The 22,937-nt window shown below is 43.8% G+C and overlaps 1 protein-coding gene across 4 annotated transcripts in view; it reads right to left on the bottom strand.

Moving 5' to 3' along the window:
- Nucleotides 1-22,937, bottom strand: part of LOC122634984 (glutamate receptor 1) — a 132,596-nt gene that overhangs the window by 59,030 nt on the left and 50,629 nt on the right. Inside the window, exon 1 of one of the 4 annotated variants that reach the window (XM_043824606.1) lies at nt 9,100-9,116. The exons of the other annotated variants lie outside the window; for them this stretch is intronic. The gene's annotated coding sequence lies outside the window, so the exon portion shown is untranslated. Of the gene's footprint in view, nt 1-9,099; nt 9,117-22,937 lie in introns of those variants that run through there. 4 annotated transcript variants of the gene reach the window in all.

The following is a 22,937-nucleotide window of genomic DNA, read 5'->3' as shown; positions in this document are numbered from 1 at the left end:
ATCGCGTAGTCGCTCGACGAAGGAGCCGATTCCCGTTTCGAACTAATACGTTTGCTGTTTCTAACTAATTCGGCTTCAGCCTCAATTACTCGGAGTCGCTCGTTATCTACGCTCTCTTATACAACCCTTATCGGGGGGTAGCACCGCCTCTGGTACTATGGACTATCTATATTTACGGTGCGTCGAGCTCCCTTTCTCCTCTCTCGCGCCCCTTTTCCACCTCTTCCCGACGTCCTACAGCGGATACAGGGTGTTGTACCCGTGTCCTCCCGAATGCCTCGCGCTCAGCCAACAATTATTTGGGAAGGATAATAGCGCGTTTTCCTAACGTTCTGCCGATCTTTGCGATATCCCTCAACCTTATCGAGCGTACGTTTAAAATTTGTATCGCGTGTGTTCGCAAGGGTAACGGCACGAGTTCACGTCCCACTTAAACCAAAGCCCCCTGATCACGCTCGCGAGATTAACTTGTTGCGACATTAGCGGTATTACTCGGTCTAGGAAACTGGCGCGATGCCTCGTCACTGGATCTCTACGATCGTTTCCTACGAAGATCGTTTTGCGAGTCAAACGAACGACGGAAAAGGAAAGAAAAACGTGTGTCTTAAGGGAAAGCAGATTAGAAAGAACTTTTCGAAAAGATCAGATTATCAGTTCGCATCGAATTTACTTCGAAGAGAGAATCTCGCGTCGGCAAAATCAAAACGAGACACAAATCGTCCTCCTCGCGGACGTCGATCCGACGAGATAACTCGATCGAGATCCGTACTACAAAGTAAATCGATATTGTATCCCATAAAATATTCCAGGGGATTTAAATTAAGTTCTTAGCCGTGCGCAGATATTGAATCCACTTTATATCTTAATGCCCTGACGATCCTTGCTAAAGGCGATCGGCTCGTTGTACGAACAAACGAACGAAGCGCTTCGGTAATTTTGCAAGTTTCCCGAAAGGACGATAAAAGAGTCGAGAGAGAGAGAGAGAGAAAGAGAGAGAGAGAAAGGTGCTGACACCATTACCGCAATTCCTTTTCTACTACCTTACCGGTTATTCTCCTCTTTTTCTCCTTCGACTATGCGAAGAAAAAACGCGCCAGCATCCATCGTTCCTCCTGTCTGGATTTCTTTCGAACGGACACGAGCCGAAGACGAATATCGCGAAGGACGTTGAGTTTACTAGTTCGAGAGCTAACGAGAGAAGAAAGCTAATCGATGGAAGAAGGCTTTTTTCATCGGGACTCGCGAAAGATGATCCTTCGAAGATCGAGCATTTTCCGAATTTTTCTTTAGACGTCGACGATCGTTATAATCCTAGATTTTATATCAGAGGATAGATATTTTCAAGCATCCAGAACGTACCGGATCAAGTTGAATCTCCAAAGGGAATAGCAAGTATACATTCTAATAGCAAAGCGCGAACAAATTTCATCAGTGCTGTTCTAATTGCTACTGCGGAATCCACGGTTAGTTATCATTACGAAGAGATTATTGATAATTCGGCTATAAAATCCAGGTAAACCGAATACACAAAGGCATACCACAACTATCGGCATTCTCATAGAGGCTTTACGTACACTAATCAGCTCTGGTATTCCTGCGACGATGTTTCTCTTGCGTGCACGCACGCATGGAGTCGAATTTGTTGTTTCGACCATTGTTTGTGGACGAAGCGCATTTGTCGAATTCTGCTGGCGAAGCGAACATGCGCAATTCTCTCTCTCTCTCTCTCTCTCTCTCTCTCTCTCTCTCTCTCTCTCTCTTCATCTATCTATCCATCTCTATCTCCATCTCCCGCTGTTGTTATCCTATCGAAAGAGCAGATTGTAGCGCTAGTAAAGCTCAACCGCGACTCGTTCTATCAAGATAAGCTATGTCGCGTGGGATAATTAACTAATAGACTGCGATGCGTGAGCGAAATACCAAAGGACTTCCTCGTCAACTCGGAGATCGCGTTTGAATCGCGTTGCGGTTCCTCCCTAATTACGACGGGACCGCGGCGCATTCTAATTTCGTTGATTATTTCATTACCAATTCGGTGTCAGGTACTAATATCGATGTCCCTCGTGCTACTGATTACTTCGGAAATTGTCATCGTCAACGTTTATATACCGCTCTTTAAGCTGTATTCTACTATTTGTCACCCCGTATATCGATATATTACATTTATGTTTAAATAAACGCGAACGAACATATCGCGTCGCTCGCATCGGTACGAAAACTCGGAATAAAGAATAAATAATAACGTAGCTTTCTAAGAACCGGAGAAAATAGCAAAGTTTTTGAGAGTCCGTGTACGTGTGTCGCCGCACTTTGCTTCGAGCGCTCGCTCTCACGAATTCGAGAGTACGAGAAAGAAAGCAACGACATTCAAACGAAGCAACGATCGCGAATGCATCATGCATCAACGTCCATAGAGTCGGTGCGAGCTCGCATACGAGAGCTTCGCGCTCGAAGGAAGATTAAACGCTTTAAGTCTGCGAGGAAACTTTGAGTTAAGTAAGAGCCACCCAAAGAGAGACCGGACTTCTTAATCATGTAAGGTAGAGCTCGCCTTAAAAGCTCCTTCGAATAATGGCCGATGTTTCCACTCGGCGAAAGATCTCTTTCCTTCTGATGTACGCGTACTCTCGAAACGTCTACGAGTATCTTTGTACAAGGTATTTGTACGTCTACGTATCGTACATATTTCGCGAGTACGCGCGCGTAAAAAAAGATTTGGTTAGACTTTTCACAGTTATCCTACCGTATATAAATCTAAAAGGAACTCGTACTCGTAGAAAAAAGAAGAAAGAACGGACCTAGTAGAAAATTCAACAAATTCGTTTAATACATTTTCGAAAAAGTATCATTACTAAGTACTTGTCTATTCATTTTTTTACTCCGATCGACAAACCAAAATGACTTGGCGAGAAAAGAAAGAAGCAAAGAAAGAAGAAAAGAAAGAAGATCTCAGTCTACTCTCTCGAACAAACACCCAACCCCCTCGAAATCTCCGTCCCTTCAGGACCATTTTACCCCCTTGGAGCCGATTTTTCAGGGCGTAAGTACAGGTGGTGATTTATAAAGTGGAAATGCCGACTGGACGCTCGTGCGCAGTTCGCAACGATCCATTACAGTCCCCTGCTGCTTCGAGTCATAATATTTCCCTCTTCTCTCCTTTTATTTCCCATCCTCCCTCCCTCGCTCCCTCTTTCTCTCTCTGCCTCTTCTTTTTTTGACCAACAGTACCGTTCTCCCACCAACATTCGAGCACTCTTTGCTCTCAAAAATTCTACGCCCTTTTGAAACTATCGCGGATCGTTCAATCAGCTTGCTTTATGTAAAACCGGAGACTTCCCTCATCATCCTCACACGCATACGTACGTGCACACAACTTCGATATACCGACAAACGTTACAACATCGTACGATTATTAATATTGTACACGCCTTCGACGAATCTTTCTCCCGCTTTGCTCGCGTCTCTTGTCCAACCCCTTTTCCCAACTCCATGCTCCTGCGAACCTTCGTGGATAGGTTAGCTATTGCGAGTAACTACGCTTAGGTCAATATTTGCAGTTCGGCTTGCAACATATATACACACACATATATATATATATATATACACCTACATATGTATGTACCTACGTATAGGCAATTGCGATTATTTAGCATGTTTCGGTTCGTTCAAAGTTGATGTATAAAGGGAGAAATTCTGAAAAGTTTGATTTCATTTAACGAGATGAAAAACCTCAATAATCAAGGCAAAAAGAGAAAGAGTTTCACAAGAGTATGCGAAAAAAAAGATTTTTGGTCGATAGAAAGGGCAAATGGATACTCTCGAATCGAACTGCAAACACAAACGCGCACACAGCCCGTTTCTCTTGCGATCGACAGGACCAGTCGCGTCTCCGTATGCCATTGCTACGATAGTGCAGGGAGCTTTCGCTCGTACACCCTATGGCCTCGTCGGTTTTGCGGCTCGGTAATAAAAACGTCGAGGAGATACGTAAAGTATTTCGTAATAACGGATAGTGGCCCATGCTGCTGGCACGGAGCAAAGGAGGTTTATTGCTTTGCCGGTTGCTGCCGTTGCTGCTGCTGCTACTGCTACTGCTACTGCTACTGCTGTTGCTACTACTATCCCGTTATACGGTCTTTGCCAGTTTTCTCTCTCTCCTCTCTCTCTCTCTCTCTCTCTCTCTCTCTCTCTCTCTCTCTCTCTCTCTTTCACTCTCACGAAGCAAGCTTCCAAGTACGACCTCGTACATACTTACCTCGAGTGCATCGGCTGTAATGCTTAACCGCAAAGGATACCGGCTTGCAAGAGCCTATCGACGCACTGCGCCAGACCTTTTGTTTCGCTTTGGCTAATAGAAACAAACATTCTCAGTAAAGAAGAAAGAAATTGAAAAAAATACCTATCTACCTACACATTTTTTGCTCTTTTCTCGAAAGGCTCAACGATAAGAAAAAGTGTCTTTGTTAAAATAGTTAATTTCGGCTAAACGATCGGTGAAAGATCGAGAAAGAGAAGGAAGAGACAAAACGAGAGATAGGTGGATGAACTATCGGCAAACCCGACTGTTCTACGATGAAAAAAGAAATCGGCGTCAAGAGGAAAAATAGGAGGAGAGAGAGGTGGCTCGACGATGCGGGCTGTGCACGCGGATTACGTCGGTCGTACGCATCCGGTGGTTGGTATGGTCGATGGTGGTAGTGCCAGTGACGGAACGATTTCGAGTTCTTTTCATGGAAGAATGGCTTTTCCATGTCGTTGAATTCAGTGGCTGGCCCGCACAATTTCGTTCTCCTCGACCACCGACGATGACGAGAGTCGACAACGACAACGACAACGACGACGAGGCTCGAAACTAGAGAAGAGAAATAGTGCGAAAAACTCAAGGACCAAGACGCTGCCGACGACGTCATCGGACAATCTCTCTTTCACTCGCTCACTCTTTTCTCCGCTCTCCGAAAGTCTTTCAGAGGAACGCGAGGTATTCCTCAAACTCTCTCTTCTATCTTTCCTTATTCTTATCGACGTTTTTCTTTTTTTCTTTACTTACTTTGACTTTTTCTTTCCCTTCTACTTTCCTTTATTTTTTTTCTTGTTTTTCTTCTTCCACTTCTTTCACTTCTTCTTCTTCTTCTTCTTCTTCTTTTACTACTCCTTCCGATCTTAGCTCCAAGCCATTTTCCTCCCAGTCGCCAACCGAACATAACCTTCCCGACTTGTTAGTCGTTCTTCGAAAGTGCCGTGCCTGCGGTCTCGCCGATATCACTTTCCGATAAAAGTCGCAAAGAGTCCCTTTCGTATCTCTCTCTCTCTCCCTCTCTCTTTCTATGTTTTTCCTCTTCGCGGAAAAAAGTCTTAAAGGTTCGTCCTACGTCGATGGACGAAAAGCTTCCGAAGATTTCGTTTCTTATTACGTGTTCTATCCAATTCCTCGCAACATTTCTACCTTTCGAAGGAATCGAATATATCGTAAGAGTTATGCGACCAACGTGAAACACGTACCATTTTACGATTTTTCGCTCGTAACGTCGAGCGAAATCATTTTTTTTCCAAGTTATAGCTTCCGCTATCTTCATCTCTCCCTTATCGCCCTCCCTTTCTCTATTTCTCTCGCTCGAGCTTCGAAATGTGACGAATTCAAGAAAGTTCTGACATTGAGAAAAAAGAATTGGATCGTATAGAAATCGCAAACGTGACTCCTTACACTTTTTTGACTCCTTTTTCCTTTTTCGACCCGATCGAGAAATGATCGCTACTTAGGAATAACCGTTGAAGAAGTTTCTACTTGGCTACAAATTAGCACCTCGATCTTAAGTTTGATTATACGAAAAATATATGGCTCTCGTCGTGAATTAGGAATTGCAATTTCCTTACAAACATATACAAACTTAATCTTTCGTTGGCAAAGTAATAAAGAAATAACGAGGAAGAAGAAGAAGAAAAGAGATACAGAGCTATGCTCGAAACGCCCGACTTATATAGCCTTTTTGCTTTCAGCTTTCAGGAAAGGGATGGAAAAGGGAGGAAAAGGTGGAGAAGAAATAAAAAAGAAACCGACGACGAGATGGCCACCGTGGCGGTGAGCTTCAAGCCGGAAGGAACAGAGAGAGAGAGAGAGAGAGAGAGAGAGAGAGAGAGAGAGAGAGAGAAGAAAGGAAGGGACTGGCACTATCTCAGAAAATTATGTCAGTACCTATCTCAGGTTGAAAGCAGAAATGAGGATGAGAGAAGAAGATATGAAATAACCGGAATAAAAGGGAGAGTGAAATCTTGGCTCCCCGTTCGTGGGAGTAAGAGAGGAAGGATGGGAATAGAAATATTACTATTGGGGTAAACTTTGTCCTTTTTTAGGCACGATCGCCCGGAGTGTCTTATTTATATTCTTCTTATTATTCCATCCTTTCCCTTCATCTTCGTCTCTTCCTTTTCTCTATATTTTCTCTCCATTTTTCTACGCGAGAAACGATTCATAAAGGTCGAATCTGTCGATTCGAGATAAAACTGACCAAACGAGATTTCTGCGTCAGGGTCGGCCAGAATATTTTTTAACAATAGCGATTCTTTAACGATGTAGGAAAAAGAAGAGAGCGTGAGAGAATGGATGCAACGGCTTGTACTACAAAAGTTTTCGTTTTATTGGAAGTAAACGCAGCCATGTTACGGCGATCGTTCGTTGATCGTGCTTAACCGTGCGTCCGCATTGTTCTCAAACGGCGGTTACGACGCTCGTAAATAGAGTGGGACCGACAATAAAGTTTCGTCCACGCGATAATAGCCGGCTCGTTTACATTTGCCATCCTAGCCCATCTTCCTTTTTCTCTTTCCTTTTTCTTCTCTCTCTCTCTCTCTCTCTCTCTCTCTCTCCCTCCTCTTCCTTCCCCGTCATTTCTACTCCCTTTTGCCCGAAACAATTTCCATAAATTCTATCTTTTTACTTCGCGTCTTTACAGAGCCCTCATAGAAAATCGTATGAGCATCCTATATGGTCGCTACGGTTCAGCAAAACGATCTCCTTGAGGATTAATATCGAAACAAGAATAGTTTCGACTCGTGATAGGCAATCCGATATATTTCAAGTATAGAGGATAGAATGGTTCGATAATATCATAAGACGATTTGAGGCGAATCGAAAAAAGGAAAGAACCATCCGTGGGTTCGAGAAATCGTGGTTCCACGATTAACGATTCTTCTATCGTCTGCGATTCCTTTAGCGAGAGAAATTGGAAAGAAGGAAATTGCAAAATGTACCAAAATTACGTACGTTTACAGTGAGTATAAAGTTATTCGAGGTGATTATTTTTATTACTACACTCTGTAACATGTACAAAAAAATATATATATAAGCATCATTCGAGATATGTGCTCATACTCGTACTTTTATAACTCTGCGTCGAGAGCCAAGTACGTCGCTCGGACGGCTTATCGGTCTTCGAAAGAGACGACTATCGAAGGAAATAGAAAAGAACTCTCCAAGATAGAGAAAGAGAGAGAGGAAGACGAAAATTTTGCACGATCGACGTTCCCCGTCTAGATTAAGAATTTCCAAAAGTCCAACGGATAGGGTATTTGTTTGGTCAGGAACGATTTAGCTATTGTTATCGAACTCTGGCATATCCGTACTTCGATTTCCGAGTTTAGAAAAACTACTCGATACTACGGGCTCAACCGACGCTATAGTTCGCCACGCAATGGCGTAATCGGAAAATTTTAAAGCGGCATTTGGAAACGAACGATCGTCGAGCGTGATCATATGTGAAAAAATAAAAAAATCTTCTTGCTCTCGTTTTTCTTTTAATACCGCAAGAATGTCCGAGAAGAAATCATCGCAGTGGAAACGCACGTCGGACGAAACGATTCGAACTGACGTTAGTCGTGAACGCGAAGAAAGAGAGGGAAAAGAAAGCGGAAGAGGAAGGGGAATAGTTTTTCCTTTCGCGGAAAGAAGAAACTTGGCATTCGTCGTATCCACGAAGAAACGTTAAAACGAATGATAGTGGTACTTAACGTTGCGAAAACTTTGTACGTTTATGACAAAATATCAGAACCAATCGTGAGATTTGCCGTGTCGTTTACTAAAGAAAACAAAAGGAAAAGATAAAACAAAAAAGCAAACGGAAAGAAAAATAAATAATATCGTACTGTAATCGTTCTCTATAGCGAGCTCAGTGAATCATCGTCTCGATACTTAATCACTTCATCGAACCATTTTGTTTATTCGTAATAAAAAGGAAAGCATTTTCAAACGTATTATCTCTTTATCTTGGTCGTACCGAGCAAGCAACGAATTGGTCAGACGAGGAAGCCGAAAGTCGAGTGTATTTTTCTTCACGGTAAAACGACGGGGTAGAAAAAGGCGTTCTTCTCTCATTTGTATTCAAGAGAATTAAGAAAGTATTAACGATATCACCCGATGTCCGTTTCAGGAGGAAAGGGAGAGAGTCGCGAAGAAATGTAAAATTATTCTCCTCTTTTTATTTTCTTGAGTTCTCCTTTTTCCAGACGGAAGTGAAAAGTTGACGCCAGAAAGAGCCGCTGGGTACTTGGCGAATTTTCTAAGTACCTAAGTCTCTCTCTCTCTCTCTCTCTCTCTCTCTCTCTCTCTCTCTTTCTCTTCGTGTTTTATGATTTCCTCTCCGAACGAGTTCGCTTTTACGAGTGATTCCGATCGCTTTAATTAAATGTCAAGTTGAATAGTAAATTCCGTTGAAAATGCCGTTGATACGGTTATTTGTTCCGTATTCGCGATTAAAATATTCTCGTCAGAATTACTTTTTTTTATCAAAATTACTTTGTTTTCGATGAAAACGGAAATCCATTCTATACGAAATTTAATGATCGAATAAACGAAAATAAATAATATCTATCTACATTATGTGCATCCTATAGGTAAAACGTACTCGTAGCATATCTCTACGTACGCCCACGTAAAATTAATAGAACGTACATATATCCGACGCGTACAACGTCGGTACATCGTTGTTTTATCATTAAATTTGGCCTAATAAATCTTTATAAACGTTTCGAGAAGTCCAACGAATCACGTGTTTCACTCTATAAAAATAAATACGGGTATGTGAAATATAATATATACTTATATCATACGTTCTACTCAGTGTAAGGGAATCCATCAGAGTTTATCGTCGGAAGCTCGGGACGCGCTCGGGAAGTAGTAAATCGTCGTAAAGAGAGAAGTTAGGTCTGCGCCGTCTCCACCCACCCGCCCCTGCCCTTTTCCTCCGCCTTCCATCGGTGAATCTTTAAAGAAGGAAAGACTTTAAGATCGCTGAATGGACGGGCTTACGTGAGCCAGGAGAGAAGGGCACGTTGGCACGTCTCGGTGTTTCTCGGGCTTGTGGCTTTATTAACACGTCTTACAAGGTAACGGGATCTCGTGCGCGTTAAGAGGTAGGTATATGGAAGGCTACCGGCAGCTGTTGCTAACGCAATTTTCCCTCGATATAAATCCTCCGAGGCCGCGATATTGAATCAAACGATATAGCGGACGGTTTTATCCAGCCGTGGCCTCCAGCTACGTATACACGTAGAGGAGACGAGGGTGCGCGCGCGCACGGGCACACTGTCTCTCTCACTCTACCGACGAACCCTCGGATAGGGCCGCGTTCGCTCGACTAACTAGATCCTTGACGGACGGTCGATCGAACGGGACTCGTACGTACGTACGTACGTAAGTACGTACGTAGGTAGGATGGATCAAGCGGAATAAGTCCTATTCGTCCCGGGACTCTCCCTCTCTTTTCGATTCAGTCCTTCTTTTCCTTTTTTCTTCAGCGACTTTCTCTCGCTAACAAGAGTTTTTTTCTTTCTCTTTTTCCCTTCTTCTTATTCCACCTTTTTATATACCCCGCGTACTCTCTCGTTATCCGAACGAAAGCGGAAAGTTTATCGATTCTTTTCTCTCTCTCTCTCTCTCTCTCTCTCTCTCTCTCTCTCTCTCTCTCTCTCTCTGGTTCTTATATTCTCTATATTATTAGATATCTTTTGTCTTGGACCACTTTTCAAAGAAACTCACGCGGCTCTTTTCAAGCGTAAATCGATAGCAAAGCGATAATCGGATGTTATCAACGATCGAAGATTAATACGATCGAAGCGGCTGCAAAAAAAAAGGTAAAAGAAAAGGCACGCCGTAGATGTCTTTTAACGCGTTAGCAACGCACAACGGCGCGCGTTGTGGCCTTAAAAGTTTTTGATTTACCGTTCCCGTGGGAGAAAAGTTTCTTTCGACGAGAGAGATTAGCGACCGCGTGCCGATGATATAGAGGCGACAAAGCCAACTTTCACGACTCGTCCCTTACCGTTTCTCTTTTTCCTTTTACAAAGAGGAAAGGGAATGACGCGAGGAGCGAACGAACGAGCGAACATCTATCGTCGATCGTTCGTGAAATTTTGTGTCCTCGAGTCTATCCTACATCCTTCTTCGTCGACGTAATTCGTAATTGCCGGAATAGAATGTGGGAGACGACCGAGCAAGGAAAGTCAAAAGGGTAGATTCTTTCTTTTCCGATTCCGAAAGTCGATCGATCGTTTTAAATCGTGCACTTCCGCGACTTCCAATCCAAGAAAATACGATTCAAGCGAAGGAACTTTTCTCCCTATTTTTCCATCGTACCTCTTCGACCTTCCTATCAACTCCTTCGTCTCCTTATCTTGGCCGCATTTCACTGCGAAAACAACGGGAGATCCATTGTCCACATAACGTAAAAAGTCTCGGCTCTCGGAGAGAGTTTGCTTCTCTCCGTATGGATACGAGCAGCCGGAAGGAGGCGAAAAAACTATCAAAGTGACATCGATCCATCGGAGTAATCTCTCTCTTTCTCTCTCTCTCTCTCTCTCTCTCTCTCTCTCTGGTTAAACTTCGTTTGCTTAGGCATCAACCGCGATCGAGTAAACCTATAAAAGTTATCTACGATGGAAGAAAAGAGAAATTTGTTAAAATCTTTCTCTTCCGTCTAAGCGCGGAGAACAGTTAAATATTTTCAGCCAAACGATCGAGAAAAAACTTTCACGGTGTAAAAAAGGAACGTCAAATATTTGACGCGTACACGTTAATCGCTCCAGCCATTTGTAAATATCAAAAACGCAACGCTCGTTGATTAATACTTCGAAAAGGACAAATTTTGTTATCGAGTCAATTGCAGGATTAAGCGCAGAGAGATATTTGGAGAAAAGAGTGTAGATTTGTAAGATCGGCGATGCGAAACGAAATATTCGCTCGGAAAAAACTTTCTCCGACGACGAAGGGAACGGAGAAACAGCGTGAGTGAAGAGAGAGAAAGAACACGAAAAGTTTCTTCCTCCTTTTTCACTTTTCTTTTTCAGTTCTCTTTCGACGAGCATTACCAGAGTGGACGAATGCGAAATTCTCTTTCTCTCTTCTTCTTTGTCGTACGGTATGTGTTGGTAGACGAAGCAGGAAAACTTGTAGCGAAAGGTAGGTACAAGGAAGTAATGGCGAATGAAAGAAAATCGAAAAAGTGAAAAAGCGAAAAAGCCTGCCGATTTCGCAGGAGATTGAGCGAACTGGGTGCTTCTTCTCGATCGACGCGATAGCTTCGGGATACGATTTTCTAGCGCGCGTCGACTCCGTTGATTGCGAGGGTGCAACATCGAAAACGTTCGGCCCGATAGATACGGCCAGCGTCTGAGTAGGGGAAGAAAAAAAACGAATAAAAGCTTTTTTCTTAGAAACAAGAACGAGGCGCGACGATGTTATCCGTCTTTATCTTATAAAGCATTTGGAGTATAATATTGAAATAGCTCTTTCAAACTCTAGCTGCTAGAGTTTTAAGTATCGGAATAATAAAAATTGTTTCTTTCGCGTCTCTATTGCCTTTTCAACGAGAATTAATAGAGAATCCTCTATCTTCGTTGATTTAATCTTTTTATCTTGTCTCGTTATGTTAATATTCCCGCACTCGAACGAGTCCCCACGGCGTAAAAATACAACGAGACGACTTAACGTCCAAGGACAGCGTCTAAAGATACGACGTACCTCATATTTTTCGACCTTCGATTTACGCCGACGATCTAAGCGAAGATTATTTCCGACCATGCGAATTTTTCACGATCGAAAGAGCCGCAAACGTTGCTTTATTATCGACACTTGTATAAATATATCATACGACGTACAGCTATTTTCTGCATAATGATAAAGCGACTCAAGGATTATGAACGAGCACATACATTCTCATTATGACTTTGTTTTCGTAGGCGACTCGAGGACGAGTAAGTATGCCATAGGTTGATCGTAAAGACAGGGTTGTCTTCGATATCCTTGATAATAATATCGAGCGAAGCAAAGAAGGACCAAGAAATTTGATGAACGTGCTACGTGCACGTCTAAGTACTTGGATTAAATTTTATAACTATCAAGAACGGCGAGAGTAAAAGCGGGATCTCGGTTCGTAGGTTCGACAGGATTAAACTTGTACACGAAACTCGTACGTCGAAAATATCCTAAAGATTACTACCTAACTAGAAATGCTCTCTCCTTCCTCCCGTCATATTCGGACAACTTTTCAAATTTTTTCACTGTTTCTAATCGAGTTAACGTTCGATTAAATTTTCTTACATATATAGGCATCTATATATATGTGTGCTATATATATATATATACATATATATATAGACACACGCACTAAACTTTTTTAAATTCACCGCCGATAGAAGGGAGTCTTCAAACTGTACGAAAGAAGAATTGACTCTATGTAGGAGTCAATATCGATACCAATATCGATATCACGACGTTTTCTTACAAAGGAAACGCGAAAACTATGACGCGCGTACCGTTCGATATTCGTTTCTCTATCGTTGTTCCTCGAGCGTTTCGTAATTGTCACGACAATGCATATGAAACACGTGACCGTCTTTTTAACCGTCGAACGACAAAGCCACGCAAAGCTATCGTCCGAGCGCGTAATCGAATTTTTTTCCGAGAAAGGATACGCTCTCTCGATCGTTTGATCGCTGCATCGGGTATATAAATTTCACGGATAATTAAAAAACGACGTCAAAACGTCTTGGAAGCTTCCAAGGGAACGGATCTGGGAAGACGCGTGTATTTCGTTTGTATCGTAATTACATAGTTATCGCGGAATAAAAGGGAAACGAGAAAAGCAACGAACGAACGAACGTTTTCTACTTTTACGTACGAGATAGATGGAAAAGTTTTTAATAAAAAAATCTGTGAAAACAAATTTCATCGAGCGGTGTAAAGAAAAACATAAAAAGAAACGAAACGCGACTACGTCACTGTGAAATCTTCGCACGCTCATATGCAGACGAAAGAAACGAATCGTCGACGATTTTTTTTATTTTTATTTTTCCTCTGTTTCTTGTTTCACTTTTTCTCTTTTTTTCTGGTTTTGTTGACGTCAAAACCATACTGCCCGTCTCCTACGCGTAAATAATTCATAAATAATTCTACTTTGAGCGACGTTCTCTTTCTCTCTTTTTCCTGCCTCGTCATCCCTTTTCTCCTCTCAACAGCATCGATGCGCGCAGGCAATAAAGCGACGATATATTTTTCAAAGTTTTGCGTTGGAGTTCCTGACGATTCGCGGTCGTGAGTACTTACGAAGGTTCGTTCTGTGGATGCGCTATCGTAAACAGCCGCGCAACGTTCGTGTACGTGTTTCTGTACGAAACGACCACGACGAGGAGATAGAAGCGTTTCCTATGATTTTCCGTATAATATGAGAACCTCGGAGCTCTCGGAACGATGTATGTCGCAGTAGAAGGCAGGAAACTCCTGAAACTTTTCGAAAACGATAAACCTTGAATTTTCTGGAAAATACCAACTAGCGGAGAGTAACGAACCGGAGCATTTTCGAAGAGTCAAAGGAGATATTCGTCCTAACGCTCCAACGATCTATTAAGCGATTAGCGCTTCTTTTTCACGCCGGACCAAATCTTTACAACACTCGTCAACATCGTCGCACTTTCGGTCGAATCGATAGAAACTCGATCGCGAATAATCAAAACATCGAGGCAAGATTCGTCTTTGATCTTTCGGATCGAGTATCTTCTCGTCCGCTCGCTCAACGATAATAAACGCATCGACAAATCGTCCGAGGTATCTTTCAAAGTTTTTTAATCGACGCGCGTATCAAATATTCACGTCGTCGGTTCACGTATTTACGTCCTTCTTGTAATTCTTATATATAATTCCAATTTATATGTGCGCGAGCTCACCCTACCACAATTACGCGTAGGAACGTGCGCGCATTTATATCTATGTACGTCTATACTCGCGATGAGTAATGGCAGGCGTCCATCATCGGGCGCGTGCGTCTGACACGAGTCTCGAGTGTAAGTGCGAGCTGCACATTGGCCCATCAGAAAAACGATAGGAACGCGAATGTAAAAGGGAGGCTAAATCGTTGAAAGGGAGAGGAATAAAGAACAAGCGTCTGATTCGAGCAAGTCCTGACTACTGCGGATAGAGCAACCGTTTGTTTCTATATGGGCAAGAGATAGATAAATAAATAGATAGATAGCGAGAGAGAGAGAGTCTACTAGAGAGGTAGATACAAAAGTTGAAACAAATATCGAATTTATCGGGTGAAAAAGAAGGTACGGGGGAGAGAAAACCACGTACCAAGAGTCGACATGAGTTACGAGCGAGAAAACCGTGAAGAGGTGTAGGTAAGAGAGAGGAAGCGAACGGAGACGACGACGTTTGTTCGTTCGTTCTCTATATCCTAGATCGCGTTTGAATTACGATCGTCGCTAGCGCCGGACTGGAAATGGAAGCCACCGAATGGTGGAAACGACATAAAATTCAGTGAGGACGTTTGGGTCTATCTTCCTCTCTCTCTCTCTCCCCTTTTTCCTTTTTTTGCATTCCACCCGATCACTTTCTTGCGAACAACAAGCCACCCTCCTACGCAATGTCCGCGTTATGATTTGCAAGACCCTTGAAGAGTCAAGAGAAGCTACGAGATGGTAGTAGTAGTCGAAGAGGGGTGGTTGAGTTTACAAGGAGCGAAAGAGGGACAAAGCGTCGCGCGCGCGTTTTCACGACGGCTATGCTTTATCGAACGTGCATTCACGGCTGCGCAGCTTTCTTTTTAGTCGCGTTTTACGCTCTCCCGGCGATCAGGTGAGAAACAGGGCATGAAATTTATGACGCGTTTACAATGTTTCAGATTCGAGAGTAACGATTCCACGGAAATCCGTCCGTTATCGTTGCTTTATGGCCATCTTCGAGGAGAATCCAGTCATTGTCCGTTTTTGGATATTTACAAGTTTATGAAGCAAATAAATAAATACGAATAAATTCATATTTAGCCTTTTACTCAAGGAGGGAGCCTTCTATTTCTGGAAATCGTTCTCCCGTCGAGAGTAAGCGATCTCATTGAAACCGATCGCGAAAGCGATATAGCACGTATTAAGCGACGAACTTTCGATTGGAGACTCTCCTCGAAAAACCGGCTGCTGGTGAGTAAATGGGTAATCGATTTTGCTCGTGCAAACAGAATGTCCTTCATACTTTAAGCTCCGCTACGTATGTCGACCGGTGCTTCCGATGCAATTTGCATGATCTCGTGTCACTGAAATTCCGGACTTCTCTCGTCGCAGCTCGGTCGGCGAATAAAATATCTATCGACTACCGAAAAGTTTTCGTCCTGCTTAGGACGTTCGGAAGAGGGAAGATAATAACACCTTGCTTCGGAACGTCGTAATTTCTTTCGAACGAAACGAGAATGGACGATCGAATCCTTTGAAATAAAAGGAAATGCTATGAGAAATAAAAAAAAAAAAGAGTTTCGACAACATCGGAAGGAACATTTGGAAAATCTCGAACCACCGTCGTGCACTTTGTGCGCGTAATTTCGCGCTTATATCTCACATATTAATTAGGTCAGTCCGTATAAAAAAGTCCATCAGTCTTCGCTCTCGCCCGTCGCGCTCTCTACCTCCACCGCGCACACTTTTCCCGCTCCATCGTCCGTGACGGTCCCTGCAAACATTGTTACCCATTAGGAGAGTTAACGTTAGCGCGAGACAAACACTCCCACCTCCGGTCTCTTTTCACCGTAATAAATTAATTCCTGGGATGAGGAATGAGATAGCTGCAGAGGGACTTCCTCCCTCTCTCTGTATCTGTTCTAACCGTTGGGTATGGCACGCGTTAAGTGTAATCACGTCCAACAGGAAAGAATTTTTAAACGGCAGGAAAACCTCGGCTCTCGCGACGTATTCTTCTACTTTTGTATATTAAAAAATAAAACAATAGAAAACGATTACGTTGAAAATAGCTCGAAATCTTTCGTTCGATAGCATCGTTCAAAGATCCGTGGAAATGCGAACTTTGACATCGCGTTAAAAAAGCATCCGTCGCTATTTTCATCGTTCCTCTCTTTTTTCCTCGTCCGATACATCTTCCTCCGTAATACGCTCTATCCCATTCTCGTATTAATCGTGCCAGACGGATTACCCGATTTTTCCATGGATCCCTAAGGGAGATTTACGTACGCGGCTCCGTCGTTCGATATCGTTTCTTAGGGCCCTTAACGAATTAATTTTAGTCAGGCGTACGCGACCGTAGCGTACTTTCCGAGCGAATTATAAAAGAAATATTAGGATCTTGACGCAAAAGAAAAGAAGAAGCTCGTGACGAGAAGAGGCCGAGACGGACGCAACGTGGGAAACGTTAAAAAGCGCTAGGTAAATGAGAAGATTCCGTATTAACTCTTTCCCTTTCTCTCCATTTCTTTCCTTTATTCTAAGATTTCCACGGTCTCTTATTCCTTTTCCTTTATTAATCGTAAGAACGTGGATCAACGAGTTAAGTCGCATTTGCGCAGTCACCAGTAGCATAGTCGTTGTCGTCGATCGTCGTCGTTACAGCTGTCAACGTCGTCATAGTTGTCATCGTAGTGGGACTAGTACTACCAGTACCAACCTCGAAGTAGTTACCACTACTGGTACCGTCGTTTACCAGTGATGTGGTACGAACAGCAACCAGCAACGGCGTTGCTGATGGAGGCGGAAATGGAACGATCGCGGCCGAGACACTCGTACCACGAACGTTGAGTGCGCAATTGGGGAGAGAGAGAGAGAGAGAGAGAGATAGGAGGGAGAAAGGGAGAGAAGGATGAGTGTAGGGAAAGCCCGGCCCTCGAAAGGGTAATCCACTGTCGAAAATACGATTCCGTGTGCCTGCTGCGTTATTCCACGTTCACGGAAATCGTGTTTCCAGGACTGGAACTAACGGACATCGCGCATCGAGAGAGAGAGAGAGAGAGAGAGAGAGAGAGAGAGAGAGAGAGAGAAAGAGAGAGAGAATAACGAGCGATTCTCTTACGCTAGAAACAACGGTAATATTAGCATTTCGAACCTAGTCTCTCTTATAGTTCCTTTTTTTTCTTCATTTTTTCTACTTCTTTTTCATTCTTCTATTCTTTGTTTTCTTTCACCGAGCGTAAAGTATATCCCAAAGATTACTTACTTTTTAATTTTCCGTGGCTTTTCGAAATAAATTTTAAGTATCAAAGGAGAAACGAAGAAAAAACTTTGTAGGAAGATTTCTTTCTAGTTTCGCGACGCTCCTTTACCCGATCCAGATACAATGCATAGAAAAATTCTGTGGGAATTAATTTAGACGTACGTCGACTAATTTTCCAGAATTTTACAAACGCAAGAAGAAAAATCTTGGAATATCTACCAGTCAGCCAGCCAGTCAGTCTGCTTGCCTAGCTGTCTGCCTTACTGCTGGCTACTGCGGTGGATGAAGCGAGCTCGTCAAACCGCGTGAGAAAGAGAGAGAGAGAGAGAGAGAGAAAGAGAGAGAGTAGGTACGCTCTAGAAAATGTCGTTACGTTGATTGTAATTGTGCTGCCGCGGCGAGAGAAGAGAGGGAATTGAATCCGGCCTGTCACGGGAAAAAGGTGGATCATTTTCATGATTTTACTTCGGCCTCTTTCCCGACCTGCCAAGGGATGGAGAAAAAGAAAGAAAGCAAAAAAGAGAAAATTACTATCGACCGGTGCTTAACCGCACTCACGCGGTGAAAATGGCTTCGTACTCGATTTTCTCTTCCCCTCTCTCTCTCTCTCTCTCTCTCTCTCTGAGTACGCGCGCGCGCGCATGAACACTTCCTCTTCGCGCTTACCCTATCCCCCGTTAGAATCACTGCGTATTATCGAGAGCAATATCCCGTTTAGGTAGGTGGAAGTATGCGTCTCTCTAGATCGATCGTGCATTATCGCATCTGGATAATGCAAATTGCATGAAAAGCAAGGACCACGACGATAACGACATCGGCCGAACGATCGAGCGGAGATCTTATCGAAACATCGTGCCAAACCACTTATTTCGTCGGCTAAGAAAGAAAAACAATTATCCATTCGATTTCTCATTAGGCGATTTCTTCTTTTCCCTTTTCTTTCGCGCATCGCGAATAAGTTTAGGAAAAGACTCTTTTTCGTGGCAGCCTGTCTAGACGCATCATCGAGATAGAAAAATAATCCTTTAATTTTATCGCAAGAGACTTTGGAACGTGACTTTGCAGAGAGGCAAAAGAAAGAAGACAGCTTTGAAGAAAGCTTTGCCATTTGAAGACAGAGAGAAAACGTTTCCTCGCCTATTCCGTCGGGACTTCTTTTTTCTGTTTTTCATTTTTCTCTTTGAGTCTTCCTTAAATCTCTTAATTTCTACCGCGCACGAACGAGGCCGTGGCATTTAAAGAATTTTCGTGGCAACGTTTTGCATCTTCGAGAGACCAATTACGAAGAATGCGGGACAGGGCGTAAAGTTAGAGAGGAACGAAAGATCTCAAACGAGGCCAAGGATCGGCCCTTTACTCGTCGATCGCGTTTCTCGATCGCGTTGAAGATACATAGGAGGGTTTGAGGAAAGAATTGGCGGCGGATCGTTTGCCGGGGATAGAGTTTCAAACGAAATCGCAGAGGGAAGGCTCGCGGGCAAAAAGGCAGCTTGAAAGCATATCCCTGTCGTCCTTGGCTTTACGAACCATCCGCCGATGGTTCTCGCTTATATTTTTATAGCCAGAGGGTATGAGCAGCCTTGGATAGTAGCCTCTATTCTCTCCTCCTTCTCTTCTTTCTCTTCTACTTCTTCATCCCGATCCTTTTATCCACGCACACCGTTAAACCGCTCCCGGAACGCATCGTAAAGCACACCTACGTGTAAACCCGACTACGTAACGCTTTCCACTTTCCTCTCGGTGAGCTAACGCACGACGAAGCGTATACGAGACGCGTAGACGCGTGTACGTAGCGCCCGGTACAGAGCTTGCTATAAACTCGCTGCTTTGCGAGAGAACGCTTCTAAACTCGAAAGAACCTTGTCTCTCTTCGAGTAGCACCTAACCGAACTCGAACGTCCATTCCTTGCTACGGAACGAGACCTAACGCTTCCGACGGACGTTACGTCTAACGTCTTTCGTATATCGACCCGAATCATTTTCACGATCGATGAACGTATCGTTAGCGTTCGCGAGGAAATAAAACGAGTAACGCGAACGTAACTACGCTTCATTTTTCTTCGCGAACTGTGCGAACCTTGCGCGCCGTCCATCGCTCGCAACGACCAAAGTCTTCGATCACGACTCGTCCCAAAGACGAAAGTAAACACCGGTTATGGTCGTAACGGTAAACAGCAGTCTTGCTTTTACGTCGAGTACCTTTCCTTTCCTTCCTTCCTTCCTTCCTTCCTTCCTTCCTTTCTCCCTAGTTTCTTAAAGTTCACGCTGCAACAACTGCTCGAAACCCTCGAGATGGTCCATCCAAGACGACTCCCAGTCCCCCTATTCTCGCTTCTCCTTCTCGACTCTCCACTCGTTTATCGTTCCTTTCTCGCAGCTTTCACGCACGCTTTTATCGCACTCTCCGTTGTCGACCATTCGAGGCGAGCCGATCCTTTTTACGCGCGACCTACGGAAGCACGTCGTGGAACGGAACGACTAAACGCGTTGCCAGCTTTCTTTCTCTCGTCTACGTCGTGCTTTTCCGCCACGGACCACGATACCAAGAAACGTTTGTAATTGCGAGAACGCCCCTTTTCTTTCGCTTATAAAGTTCCAACCTACGGATAGGACGGAAATTGACGAAAGCTTGCGAGAGAAAGAGAGAGGAGGGAGGATCGGAGAAAAAAGAAGGAAAAGAATAAGAAATGGCGTCGAGTAAGAGCATTAGACGAGAAGAACTCGGAAATATGGGATAGGGAGGAACAGCGGTTGCCTTTCTTCTAACGTGCATCGAGATCGTCGATGCATTTTCTCGCGAAGATTCAATCGGGTTGACTTTCATCCAACGAACTGTGACTTCTCCCATCGCTTCTTTCCCTTCCCTCGAGAGAGAAAAAAGAGAAAATGTCGGCAAAGAAGAGGAATATGGATAGAAAACTATTCTGGAATTTCGTCGTACATCCTACGGAATTCTACTTGTTTCGTCGAAACGACTGAAGAACGCGAAGGTGTTCGGTCCGAAACTAATTTTTCGAAAATTCGCCTAACGCCTGAATTCCTACGGGAGAAAAGAAGTTACAAGCAACGGCGCGTAAATGATCTCGGGGAAAATAAGAGAATAGTAAACATCGGTCGAAGATAAAGATCCGTCCTTATATTAAAAATGGAGAGCGAAGATCTCCTTGGAATTCTAAAGCAGACCACGTCTGCTTGTTTCGTAGTCGTCGCACATTCGACGGAAGAAGCGACCCTACGACGAATCGCGCCACCCGCCTCCTGATCGTTCGATTACGCGAGAGACGGCAATAAGCCTCGAGAACGTGGGCGGGTAACGCGGCTGACGGCACCGTGCGTCGATATTTCCGGCACACGCACACTCGCTCCTCTCTAACTCTGACTCTTTTAGATGCTCTCTCTTCCTCTCGCGCTGCGTTCCCACGTGCATTTCTTTCCATCGAGTTTTATCTTTACAACTTTCTATCTCGAGCTCGTTTTCCGAGTTCAGCGTCGCCGTCGAGATCCTACGAAATACATTCCCGAAAGCATTCTTCGATTTCTTCATTTTTCTAGAACGAAATCACTCGGACGAACGTATATCGATACGATCGAACTCGATTATTAGCACGATCGGATGGATACGAGCGTCGCTTTGCTAATCGATCGTGCTTCGATCGAATCCTTTATCGACTTTCGTAATCTTCGAAGCACGTATCGGCGAGGTTCTTGGAAAGAGGGTCGCTCGGTTATTTTTCAATCGTACCTTCAAGATCCACCGTTACTCCTTCCATTCTTCCGTCAAAGTACCCACATTACAACGTCTCTTACTCAGAAATGCGTTCTGAACCTGCTCCATCAAGCGGGATAAAGGAAAGCAAGGAGATATAGATCAAACGCAGAAACGGGAGAAGCCAGGAAATTATACACGGATTATGACCGTGCTCGGATCGAAGCGACTCCCTTTGTCGAGTCGTAGATATCTTTCATTCTCTCTACCTAGCTTCGCGTTTAACTCCCTTATATACCGTCCGACGATATTCGCCTTCCACGTTCATCGTCTTCTCTCAAAGATTACGTTCTTCGAGGGAACGAAAGTATTTGGACTTTTCGAGGATAAAAATTCGATGTAGATTAAGAGAGAGGTGTCGTGCGAATGGAGAAAAACAGAGGAGTCGTTTTCCAAAACAAACTTCGTCGTGACACGCGAGAAGGCTTGAATGCGGTCTGCTGAATGTCCGACGTTGGAATTTCTACCGAGCTTTGTTACTTTGCTAACAACCAACGAGCTAGCCTAAAACTTGCACATAGCCGTGAAAGTGAGCGAGAGAGAGAGAGAGAGAGAGAGAGAGAGAGAGAGAACACGTCGCATTGCGGTTACAGGCCGGACAATACCACACTTTGGTCAGAGGTAACTACTACTCTATGGAATTGATACAGTACTCGCGAGTCTTAACGGAGCTCCGTTTCGCAATTTCGAATAGTTTCGGTCTTTAACGAGAATTTGCTCGTTCTATAGCGTGAAATAAATACGTCCGTCAAAAGTGCGAAGCAAAGAAAAGCTATCGCCTATTGACGAACGAGAAGTACGAAAGACTGCGAATATTTTTTTCTCTTTTCCTAGCACGCACGCTTTTCCCTCTTCCATATTATGCATGCGCGACGAAGAAAAATTTTCCCAGCCATCGACTGCTCTTCCTTTTTTCCAAAAGCAGCACGGTGAGGATCCGCGTGACCGCAAAGAAGATGAGAACTTAACGGTCCCTCTTTCCTTCGACAAAATCGAAGATTCATAAGGGACGCGTGGCGAGGAACGACGAGTAGACGTTGAGTCATTGTTGTCGTAAAAAATCTGCAAAAATTCGACCGCGACTCGACGGATTCGAAATCGATATTGGGAACGAAATGGCTTCGTACGCGTACCTATCTATCTTCGGTGCTTTTTATTTGATCGTTCGAAAAATTTCCAAAACAAAAGAACGACGAAAAAAAAAATAAAAAAAAATATTTCCCACTCGATACGATCTCGGTAGGATCGACTTGTACGAGTACGTATGCACGAGTTCGTTAACTCCGCGCGGTACAGAAACATAAACACGGTATCGTTTTCCGATGCAACGAACTTAGTCCGCAGAAAATCCTATGCTACGTTACGTCGTATCTCGTTTGCGAGCGTTTCGCGATACGTCGATCATGGTTCAACGATACGCATTTATTTGTCAAGAACGAACCTTTTCTTTCACGTTAGCGGTAATGTCGTGCAACTTTCGAATCGTCCGAGTCTCGCTTCACTGCTTCGAATTTTCATCTTTCGGTATTACTTATCGTCGGATTTTACGTTTATACGAAAGGGTAAAACGAAAGGGTGGGAAAGTTTCCTTATCTCGCTCGATCCAACGCGTCGAATACAAAGCGATTGTTTCGACGATCGGCGCGGAGGTACTTTCCGGAATGATCCATTCATTGTTCGACGAGTTCAGAAATATCATAGAAA

The sequence above is a fragment of the Vespula pensylvanica genome, chromosome 16, assembly GCF_014466175.1.
Source record: "Vespula pensylvanica isolate Volc-1 chromosome 16, ASM1446617v1, whole genome shotgun sequence".
NCBI lineage: Eukaryota > Metazoa > Arthropoda > Insecta > Hymenoptera > Vespidae > Vespula > Vespula pensylvanica.
Note: the sequence above shows the minus strand (reverse complement) of the source record. Positions and strands in the feature narration are given on the sequence as shown.